Source organism: Callorhinchus milii, unplaced genomic scaffold (assembly GCF_018977255.1).
Source record: "Callorhinchus milii isolate IMCB2004 unplaced genomic scaffold, IMCB_Cmil_1.0 Scaffold3, whole genome shotgun sequence".
Taxonomy (NCBI): Eukaryota; Metazoa; Chordata; class Chondrichthyes; order Chimaeriformes; family Callorhinchidae; genus Callorhinchus; species Callorhinchus milii.
In genome coordinates this window covers 55,791,970-55,804,404 of record NW_024704744.1, presented here as the reverse complement: position 1 = coordinate 55,804,404, position 12,435 = coordinate 55,791,970, and positions in this window count along the sequence as shown.

Below are 12,435 nucleotides of genomic sequence, written 5' to 3'. Positions count from 1 at the left end.
GACCCCCTCTCAACTTGTCCGCTCCCTCCCGCTCAGCAAGCTCTGGCCTGCTCCAGATCTACCCCCCGACCTGCCCTACTATCGGCGGCCGGGCTTTCAGCCTCTCTGTCCCCACTCTTTGGAACTTTATCCCACAATCCCTTCGCCTTGCTCCCTCTCTTGCTCCTTCAAGGCATGACTCAAGACCCTCCTTTTTGACAATGCCTTCAGTCACCCTCCTACCCCCTCTGCTCTCCATCATCCCAACTCTGGGTCCCCGCGCTCGGGTCCTGATCCCTGACTTTTCAGCACCTTAGGAGGTCCTCCGATGTGAAAGGTGCTTTACAAATTGTTGTTTTGTTCTTGTTCAGACGCTGCCGATATTATTTATAACAGTCTTTAATCATTTCTTATCACAAAAGAGGTTTAGATAAAGATGGACCTTTGGTTCATTTGATCTCATCCTTTCGGAATACCCACCTTACCATCCTCACATTACAGCAAGTTTTTTTTAAATGAGTGCAGCATCCTGGCCTCATTCACCCTTCCTTGTAACTTCTTCCAGTCATTAATTATTAGCTAGGTAAACAAATAGCTCAGTGGTTAGAGAACTCACCTCGGAAGCAAGAGACTTGAGTTCGATTTCCGGCAGGAGTAGGCCATTCGGCCCCTCGAGTCTGCCCTGCCATTCGATAAGATCATGGCTGATCTTCAGACCTAACTCTAATTACCTGCCCTATCCCCATATCCCCTAATACCTCTATTTTTAAAAAATCTATCAGTCTCAACCTTGAAAATGTTCAAGTACTGAGCATCTACAGCCTTCCGGGGTAGTGAATTCCATAAATTCGCTACCCTCTGAGTGAAGAAATGTTTCCTCAACTCAATTTTACGACTGTGACCCCTGGTTATAGATTCTTCTACCAGGGGAACCAATCCCTCAGTGTCTACTTTATCCAGCCCTTTAAGAATCTGATATGTTTCAATAAGATCTCCCCTAATTCTTCTGTACTCTAGAGAATCAGCTCTAGTTTATTCAGCCTATCCTCATAGGTTAGTCCCCTCATCCCAGGAACTAACCTAGTGAATCTTCGCTGCACCCCCTCTAAGGCAAGTATGTCCTTTTTTAAATAAGGAGAATTCCATAAATTCACTACCCTCTGAGTGAAGAAATGTTTCCTCAACTCAGTGTGTTCCAAGCCCAAGACCTCGAATAGAGTTGAATGAATGAATAAGTACAGTGCAATTTGTACCCTTCTAAGTTGTTAATGTGCAGGTGTGAATTATGATCATAAATTTGATAAAGTGCTTTAATGAATGGTCTCAAAGCTCTTCACCGGATTTATTGTAAAATGTATTGCCTGTGTCTTTGTAGGCAACAGCAGCAGTAATTTGCTCATAGCATTTGCTCCCAGACCACCTTGAACTGAGCAATTGTATCCAAAGCAGGTAGAGTTCCACCTATACATTGAAACTTTCCTCTTCTGGAATAGAATGTGTACTTTCCCAGCCCAATTCAGAGCAATGTGGAGCATGGAGCATAAATAAGCAGGCATTTTTCTGATTCTATGGTTCATATGAGGTGAGGAGCTTTGGAAAATTAATGTGCCTGCTAAGAAGCTGACTGCCTCCATGGTGCTTAGCAACAGGTCAATGTAGGATAGAGTCCTCCCTCTATGAAGCCTCTTCTCCAGTTTACCACAAATCCTGGACTTCACAAATGGACCAAAGAGAACCCATTGTTGCATGCCCAGAAGTACAGATCCATGAATGAGAACTGTTTGGACATATGTATTGGGATCATTAATGTCATGGGATAGTGTTGTGGTATTCATTTTAATATCTCATCTGAAGACTAGTACATCATTCAATGCAATCCTCCCCAGCGCTGAATTGATGTGTCAACAAATATAATGAGCTCAAAGTCTTCACGTCAGTCTCAAGCTCACAACCCTCTGACTCAAAGAGAGTGTTCACCTGACACAGCCAGACTCCTGACCGGTAGGTCTATCTAAATTACCTCTTCATTGCAGTGTCAGGAGCCAGGCAGCCACTCCATGTGCTTTGTTCACCTCAATTTGCTAGGCTGCCCAGTAGCTTTGAGCAGTCTTTTTTAAAAATAATATTATAGACCTAATCAAACTACCCTCCAGCAGACATCACCGCCTCCTTAACATTACACCCAGAACATCAGCATTGTTTTTTTCCCCAGCCTAATTCAGAGCAATGTGGAGTGTGGAGTATAAATAAGGATTCTTAATCCAAATTGTATTACTATGACATTGAGAATTCAGAGCATTTGGCAGGTTGTTGTTAAAACAAAATTATGTTCTTCTAATGGCTATGTAAGCGGTCAGCAGACTGTTGAAATAACTAGTTCTCCACAAAGATTGTCAACAATAAATAGCTTAACATTTTACATTAACCTTTCACAATAATTTGGCAAATGCACAAATTTGATTTGTGGCAAATTAAATTTCTAATAGTTTTATCTTACTTTATAACAGACTTTATGTAAAGCACTATTTCTGCCCAATAGGCAACCTTCAACAGAGCTCCTCCTACTAGTTGCCTCTTTCCAGTGTAAGTCATCCTAGAAACTTCACCTCCCATGGAAGGTTCATTAGATTACCTTCAAGTTGAACATTGCTTTATTATATAAAGTCTATTCTTTGAAGATTGTTGTACATCTTTTGAGCATTCTTAATGGTACACATTGATGCTGGTGAGTGGATATTTTTAATTGTAATATTATCCACAATTACACCACACTATGATAATGTTCTCATGTTTATAAGACTACTGGAAGATATTCCACCTAGGTCGAGAATTATTCTATTTCCGCAGCACCTTACAGCATCCAGAATTTGGCATGTTGTTGAAGTCTTAACTTTAAAGCCTGTTTTCTGTAGTTCTTAAAAGAGCTTTGAGAAAACTAGCTTCAGAATTACAGCTGAATTTAAGAAGTTGCCAAATTTTGGATGCTTTGACATGCTCCATAAAAAGAGTAAACCTAGAACCAGTTGGAATTGCTTTACATAAATGTTTACTTGTGCAATGGATTTAAAACTTGTTTCAGTGAAGCAGCAGTATGAAACCACCAAAATAATTAGTTTCTCTTAAAACAGTTGATAAATTGTAACTCTTTAGCAAGATGAATGAATAGCCTATTAAATGATAGTTTTTATAGAACTTTATGTATTGTCTTAGATTTCTTTGGATAGTTTGATAGAGAGTCCCTTTCTTCAGACCTATATTTTAGGTTATAGCATAGGTGATACAAAAATCTGCTTCCTGCTCACTTTATTTTAATTCTATGTATTGTATGGATGATTTTCATGAAGATCACAAATGTTAGTTCAATATTTAATATCAAAAATGTAAAGTTTGCCATTCATAATTTACAGACATCAATCTAGTATACAACTTTTCCCTCTCAATACTGTTTGTTGCTGGGTGTGTGTGTGTTTTCTCTTTCCTTAATTGTACTTGTGCTTTGGTAAAGCACTTCCAGCTGAGTGATATTAGTTGAACCATTTACTTACTAAATAACATTCTAATGAGTCCTAAATGTGCTCAATCTGCCAACTGCTACCTTCATAATGGTGTAGCCACAGTCAGGAAGGAAAAAAAGTGTTGTTGCAAAATCAATACCCCATTACACAAAATGATCCAATTTGTAATAAAGCACTAACTTGGTGGGAAGAGGAGTTGTGTTGTGTCAGTTCAGGAAGGACTTGTAATTTGAAGTCATATGGTTTTGCTGTGGACGCATTACTTTTGCAGCAAATATTTGAACTACTTCAGATTTAATTTTCTCATTTGGAAAGTAAAGTGACATCAGCATGTTCAACTTGTGTTGATTTACAATTCATAGTCAGGGTTGAATAATGATTGTAATGTTTAGGTTTTATTCAGGAGTTTTTTCCTTTGATCTTCAAGAGTCTGACTTTATAAAGATTATTAAAGTAGATGTTTATACAAGTGCTCACCACTCGTATGGTAAGTAAGTTGGAGTGGTCTTGACTGTTTAAGTAGCTCAATAGACCAACAACAATATAGGGCCCTCCATGCTGGGTGGTTTCTCAGAGTACTTAACAATGGCGGAGCCCGAGGCCAAGCCTGTGGGAGGGAGAAGGTGACTGTAGGTGCGGTCGAAGAGGAAGGTCTTCAGGCGCGACCTGAAGATGGGAAAGGAGGGGGCGAGGTGAAGGGATTGAGGGAGGGAGTTCTGAAGTTCCGTAGTGGCTGAAGGCTCGGTCGTTGATGGTGGCGTGGAGGAGTCGAATGACACTGAGGAGGCCGGCTTCAGTAGAGCAGAGACAGCAGGTACTGCTGGGGGGAGAGAGGAGATTAGAGAGATAGGGGGAGTGCCAAGGAATGGAGGGATTTAAACACTAGAGTGAGGATCTTGAAGTCAATCTGCTCTGTGACAGGAGCCAGTGGAGTTTGGCAAGGACTGGAGTAATTGGGGTGCGGAGTTTGGTGCGGGATGAGAATGCGGGCGGTGGAGTTTTAAATGAGCTGGATTTTGTGAATAGTGGAAGGGGGGAGACCGGCGAGGAGGGCATTAGAGTAGTGCAGCCGAGAGGCGTCAAAGGTTTCGGCAGCTTTTGGGGTGAACCAACTCGTTCCTTTATTTTCTGCCTTTTTTGTTTTTAAATTGTTCCTTTTTTTAAAACTGCTTGTGTACTGTAAAACTGCCGAACATTGAATTAAACCTCTTTAAGAAACCCTGATGTGAAAAACGCTGTATAAATGTAAATTGTATTGTTTTGGGAGGAGCATTTTCAAGGCTGCATTTGTTCTGAAGTGTGCTGCAATATGGTTCGCTGGCCACTAGATGCCACCTTAGCTTTGGTGTATTCCAATCTTGCATATTCTTTGAATATTATAATACTGTATAAAATGTGGTTTCATTGTTGGGATTACTGTACTGTAAACATGTCTTCTGTCTTTTGAGGATAATTTTGAAGTTGCATTTCTAAACTGGAATTTTTAAATGCTTGTTTTCCTTGTGATGTGAAATTACACATGCTGCATCACTGTGGGCTATCTACTAATATTATCCAAAAAATCTTTATATCTCATTATCCTAAATACACTGTTGTAGTATGTCACAAATTATCTAAACGTGTTAGGAAAAGGGCGGGGGGGAAATGTACACTTTGGAAAACATAATGAATGCCCTGTTCTTGTCATTGCCTTAGCTGAGTTTACAAACAATGAATTAAATTCATTTTAAGCAGTCCAGTCCATACACAGGATCTACTGTTCTGATACAAACAAACTGTTTGCCAAGTTTGTGTGTTTTTGTCCTCTTCCTTCTCCCCAACCCAATGTGATTGTTTCAATGGCGATTACAGATGACATCATTGAGAATTGCTCAGAGATACCATTGAGCCCGACCGTGTGCCTAATTAACGTCTGATGCTGAACCATCTTTGTTAGGTTTGATTTAGCTCACTTGTGCTGTGGCTGCTTCAACTCAGAGTCTGGAGATCTGATACACATTTACTGCTTAACATTCCCAAATATGTTTCATTGTGATTCTTTAAAGGAGACAGACTGCCTCTAATACTAAATCCCTAGGTCATGAAGGCAATAATTTTGCTTCTGCTCGGGTCATGACCCAACTGTGCAGCGCCTTGGGACGTCCTCCTGACGTGAAAGGCGCTTTATAAATGGAATCTTGTTGTTGTTGTTGTGTAACTGTTTGTACAAACCATGACCACAGAGCCGATGAAGTTCATTTATATCACTAATGAATATCCCATCCCCCAAAAATCGCTGCTTACAAAATTAAAACGTAGTGTGTTGCATCCTACCAACATTTTTTTATGATTTCAGGAATGCTCTGGAAAGAGGTGCAAACTATTATAATAATCATTAATAATCCTTGCATTTGATATAGTACCTCATGTCAAGATATATCAGTGTTTCACATGAATTATTGTAAAGTGTAGTGACTATTTTTGTATTCAAATGTGGCAGCTAATTTGCACACAGTAAGGTCCCACATGTGGTGTTAGGTGAATGACCAATTTCTTTTGCAAGTTGTTGTTGGATCAAGATGTTTTGAAGTGTAGTAACGTTTTACAGACCAATGCAGCATTCAATTTGCTCACAGCAACATCCCACAATCAACCATGATGTGATAACCAATTAATCTGGAGGAGTGTTGGCCAGGACGCGTAAACAAATGCCATTCTCTATTCAAATAATGCCATAGGGTCTTGAATGTACACCTTGAAAAACAGGCAGCTAAGACCCCACTTTAATGTTGCATTCAATTTACAGTATTGACAAATGTAGTTCAGATATCACTGTAGAAATATTATGTATAATATGAAGAAAGTATAATATAGGCCTGGACTGTTTCCCCTCATTCTTCGTGCTCATTATTAACTCTTTTGTGGAACTAATTGGAATGGATCGTGACATTTTGTAGGTGGAAGAGGCCAATTCACGATTAAACTGTTTTGTCTTATGCTGACGGTGCTAATGCACATCATTAAATCTGATGCTACAATATTCTGCAGTTGATTGTACAGTATTAACTGTCAAAGTGAGTTATCCAACTGTAAATTACTAGAGAATGCAAATTATGCAGATGAGGTGCACTCATTAGTACATTTCAGTCGTCGATTATTAACACTGCAAATATCCAGTTTCAAGTAGCTAACCTAAATCTGGTGTATGAGAAAATAACATTCTAATGTCTTTTGTCATTTGTACTGATCTGCAGTGATTTATTTTCTTTCAAGGACATAGAGGGTTAAGTAGAAATGCGTAGGGGAACAATTTTAAAAGAAATATCCTGGCCACATTTTTCAAAAAAATCTAAATTTTTCCACTTTGCAGCAGTATCTTTTGCTGTCATTCTTTATCTTCCTTACTGTACTTCCTTGGAGGAAGTTGGAAAAGGATACCTTAAAACCTTAATTACCAAATTATTGACCTTTCCAAATGTGTGTCTTCTGTGTGAATTGGACTTTTGTCTGTGCCCATCACCCCTGCTTGTCTTATTTGTCATTTGGGATGTCCTCCTGACGTGAAAGACACTATGTAAATGCAATTTTTTGTTTTTGCTCAGGTGACCGCCGACCGGAAGGTTATTTTCTATTTGATGGTATTCCTATTTCATGAAAATCTGAAGAAATGTGGTGGATTTTAAGTTTCCTGTTGCTCAGTTTGCTGACCAATTTGGGCAAACTTGGATTTTCCTAGTTGGTTGGTGAAGATAGGATAGCCTTAAGCCTTACATTAGTTTTGAGTTTGCCAAAGTCCTCCATAGAATTTTACGTAGAATTTACAGAATAGAAACAGGCCATTTAGTCCATTTAGTATGTGCTGAGACTACTTACAGTTAAATTTGGATTAGATATTCAGTCTATCGTGGTCCTGAAAGTGAATAATGTATAGCAAAGTGTAGTGACTGTGTATTTCATAGACAAACATGCCAGCCAATTTGCACACAGCAACAAACAGCCACGGAGTAAGTAACAAATTTTATTTTGGGGGATTGTTGGCCAGGGCACTGGAAGAAACTCCCTACTCTTTTGAAAGACAGCTGTTATAATGCCATAGAAATCTGTTGACACTTGAAGGATAATTGCTAGTTGGAAATGTATACATTATGTTTCATTACTTACTTTACTGTGAATAAAGTGATTTTTCCTTTGCAATAATGTGAATCTTTTCTACAATATTTCAGTCCCACCTATGGATAGAAGATTCAGATAGAAGCTTGGAATTTGTCCCATTATTTATAAAGCTATATCTTGCTATAATACTTTTTTAAAAAGTTTAAGTTTTTCAGTATCATTGACTTATTTCTTGAGTATGCCTTTTTTAAAAAAGGTGTAGAATAGGATTTTTGTAAAAGTTGGTAAATTCTGATATGTAGCTTGCAATCATGTGCCATTCGTGATCTTTTCATGATCTTTTTGTGTGAAACTATTTTTTCCTATCCTCAATAAATGAAGTAGAATGGTAGCATGCACTACAATCTGGATTTCATTTTGTGAGCGGAAATCTATACAACGTTCTCAGTCTGGATTCTGTTTAGAACCATGTGTCCTTTTGTTATTTTCTGAATATTTAGAACATGCCTCCCGTGAGACTGCTAGGTGAGTATGGTGATAAGGTTGATCATGTATTCCATTGAAAATATCCATTCCAGATATGACCATTGTGAGCATTGCATAGAACAGCAAAAAATGCATGGCGTGTTAGTTTGGCGATGGCCGCAGAAACATACCAGTAGACATAATGTGATAATATTCTAACAATATAAGCCTACAGCATTATTTCTTCCACATTTCTTTTGTCTGAAACATGTGGAAACCCATCACCAGGTTTAGGTGTATCCAAACCAAACTGAGTTCCATGCATCCTACCTGTACATGGAAATTCAAATGCGTGTGAGCTTGCTTTGCAAGCGAGAGGACCTAGGTTCAATTTGATTCCCGGCTAGGCAAAACCTTAGACAAGTTTCCTTACTCCACACGTGTGCCTCTGTTTACCTAACAGTAAGTAGGAGCCCAATTGTTAGTCGATTGGCAGATTGCTTTCTGGGGGTAATAAACCCTTCCAAAAAAAAAATGTGATCACTCAATCCACGACTGTTTGTGGGACGCTGCTCTGTGCAATTGGCTGCTGCATTTAGTCCACAAAATACACAGTCCATCCACTTTACAGTATGTTCTGTGAAGCGCTTTGAGAAGTCTCAATGACATGATAAGACACAATCAAATGCAAGTATTATTGTATAAATTCCCATGTGTTAGAATGGAATGCACACTCAATGGAGAGACACATCCTGATTATCTAAATCCGGGGAATATTGGATGCAGGCTGGCAAGAGACAAGGTTTGGGGACCCCAGAATGTGCATTTGGGTACTGTTGGAGTTTAACCAGCTAAAACCCCTTAGTGGGCCATTGTTTGATAAGCTTCCCCACTGCTTGTTCAGCTAGGACCACCCTACCCATTAGAACAATGGTGACCAATCTTTTTGGTTGACCAACTAAATACATTTTTTTAATTCTTGAATCATGGCCACACCATAAATATCACTACTTAGTAGCTGCTGGAAACAAAATATTGAATAACACGTGCAAATCTTTAGTGGGCCACTTTTTGATGACTCCATGAACACTTTCAAGCCGCTATTGGGCCATGGGTTGCCCATCACTATATTAGGCTTTGGCAGAGTTAACCTGAGCTGAGTGGGAAGAACCCCTATTCTTTGTGACTTGTCTGCCCCTTCAAGTTCTATCGATGAGGCTGGCTGGGCTGTCATTAGCAGTGCCTTGGAGGTGGACTGCAGACTTTCATGGCGCAGGAACTAGACTTCTGAGACTGCCACAAGACTGCCACAGAGGATTGGCTAAATTCTGACATTCTGTTGGCAAGCATGTCACCTTAGAGCAGTTTAGCCCTGAACCTGCACTTACCCCCACCCCCCAAGAGTGGAGGTTGTTTCCACAAAAGAATGCACAATACTTAAATTCATCAAAACTAAGATGTAACAGTAATTATAATGTTAAATACATCAATATTTAACTTGGAAATTGAAAAGGATACTTAAGAATTTAGACGTTTCAGAGTTTCCTTTTCACACAGAGTTGCTGGGATGTGGAATGTTCTGCCAAGTAGAGTGGTAGAGGCAGAGTTTGTGAGTTTCAAGAGGGAAGTAGACAGTTGTATGGAAGAGGAAAGCTTGAGGGGATAAGGCAGGTTTGGTCCAGACGATGGGGTGAATGGAAATTTCTGTGACTGGTTCATAGACGGTGTGTTTTGTAAAATGCTTATGTTGAGTGTACTTGTCCTAATGGTGCCCTAACTTTATTTTTGTTTGATATCTTGCATGTTAAAATGAGTATTTATCTTGCAAAATAATACTACAAGTATTTGTACAATAAGTACTTTTTAAAAAAAAAATCCAAGTTAGGGATCTCCTTACTGCTCCATCCTAGAGTCCCTCTGACTCACTTGCTCCTTCCTCTCTTTCAAGGCAGTCTCAAACCATATCTATTTGACCACGCTTTCAGCCGTCTTTCAGCTCCCCACCCCTCCGTGGCTCGATACTCACCCAGTTCAGGTGCCCTACCAGACTGAATACAATTTGGGGTCTCCTCCTGACGTGAAAGGGGCTATATAACGTAAATTGTATTGTGAAGTTTGTGGAGGGGGCGATGGGTTTGAGATCAAAATCTACGTGCATGGTATAAATTTGCTTTTTATATTAATTTGTTTACACTTGAACTTACATCATGGAATAATTTTGCAAAAGAACAAGCGTAGCAAATTACATGTCAGTTTAAGCGATAAACCAGGTTTATCTGTCTCCACTTTTCATTTCATAGGAATCCTATTATCTTGGCTTACACATTACTTTTTGTTCTGTATGTCACTTCTGGTAAAGTTGTTACACTGAAGGGAACATAAAGTTCCAGGTTAGTGTGTTGTGATTTTCAATTTAATATGTGATGATCCTTCTTAATATTGAGGCTTATTAATTTTAACTCCTCCTGGACCAACAAACAAAATTCCAAACCTTGACATTTGCCAACCTGTGCCTAATATTTTCTGGCTTCAACTCTTAATTCTTGCTTGGACCTCTTGAATGGGACAATGGGTTCAAATTGGTAGTTTAGAGAAATGCCAAAATCTCACTACTAGAATGAAGAATTATGAATTTAACCTGATTTTTAAGTATCTTTTCAGTGATCTGGTGAGTGCTGACTGTATTATTGTTGTTGTGGTTCAGGTTCTTGTGATGTTCTGCAGGCATACATCAAATATACCATTTGCCACTCATTCACTTTGGATTGAACCCATCAGAACTCTCATGCCTCTATACAAATCGTACCAGTTAGAAATTCCCAGCCCCTTTCTTTGAAAGTGAGAAATTTGATTTACTGCAAACACATTGTTTGAAGAAACTATTTGTCTCACTCTTCAGAAGTCCTAGAATCGTAGACATTTACAGCAGGAAAAAGACCATTTAGCCCATTGAAGCTCTCAGAGCAAGCTGTACTTTCAATCTGACTGCCCTACCCTATCCCCATACCCTTTTAATAATAATCCTTGCATTTGATATAGCACCTTATCACATCTTCGAGACGTCTCAAAGCGTTTCATAGAATATACTGTAAAGTGAATTGACTGTATATTTTGTGGGCGAAACGTGGCAGACAATTGCAGACAGCAGTGTCCCACAAACAGTCGTGGATTGAGTGATTTTTTTAAATTTTAAGCCTCTAACTTTCATACTAAAATATGTTTAAACATTTCATCCAAAGCATGGCGTCTCCAACAATGCACTGCTCCCTCAGCACCAATTGTAGTGTCAGCCTTGGCTCTGAGCTCAAAGTCTGTGAGGGGTTTTAATCCCAAACTTTCTGACTCAGAGGCGAATTCTACAATGGACATGATCTCAGCTGGGTTAGCAGTACACAAGTGCTACAGTAGGCATCATTGCCCTCCCCAGATTATGATACAGGATGGTGGAGGGGACAAAATTGAAGTCAGTATTTCAGTGACATATCTTGAAGAAGTACATATCTTCAATCTGCAAATATCAAATTAGGAGCAGGTGAGGGTTGCTTGTCATGCCTGCCCCTATCTGATTGAATCGCCTGCTGGCTCACACATTTACAGTGAATATATGTTCAGAATCAAGGATAAGCTGCTAGATTTTGTGGATGTGAAAAATTACAAGTGAGGAATTGTTCTAAACATGCTGGTTCAGTTGGTTTAAAAACCACTGTCGTGGGTTAAACCTGAGATAGGGAACAAAATCAGCATTTGTGTTCCTGATACAGTGACCTGCTGAAAGGTGCATGTTGGGTGAGTTCAGGGTTACCATACAATTAACACTTATACAGCACCTTTCATTTGGGAGTATGTTTTGAATACTTCACAGTGCGCACCCGATGGGGGAGGGGAAAGATGACCAAAGGCATGGCAGAAGAGGTGTTTTCATACGTGCCTTGGAAGTGGGTAGGGAGGGTGCAAGGAGGGTCGGGCTTCACTCTGAGGCATCTAAGGTCAAGTAACCAGCTGACTCATTGTCAACACTGACATGTGTGACCAAGATTAGTCTGTGCCTTTGGGCAAAGCAGCAGGAAATAATATTTTCCTTTTAACAAATTGCAATTTATGGAGCCAGAGTACATAGCCTACTGCTCCTAGTTCCACATGCTGAAATCCTTGTTGCTTACTGCAGTGCATATCTCTTTTTGATAGAAAACATAGCATTTGAATTAGGTTTGTAAACCTCAAAGTTGATACTTAAAATATGTTGGATTTGTTTGCATTAAATATTTTTTTCAGTCAAATATATTTTTATTGATCATGTAGTCTGGAATTTATACTGAATAGTACGTCATCTTGGCTCGGTGGTACCAGTCTTGCCTCTGAGTCAACTGGTTGTGAGTTCAACTCT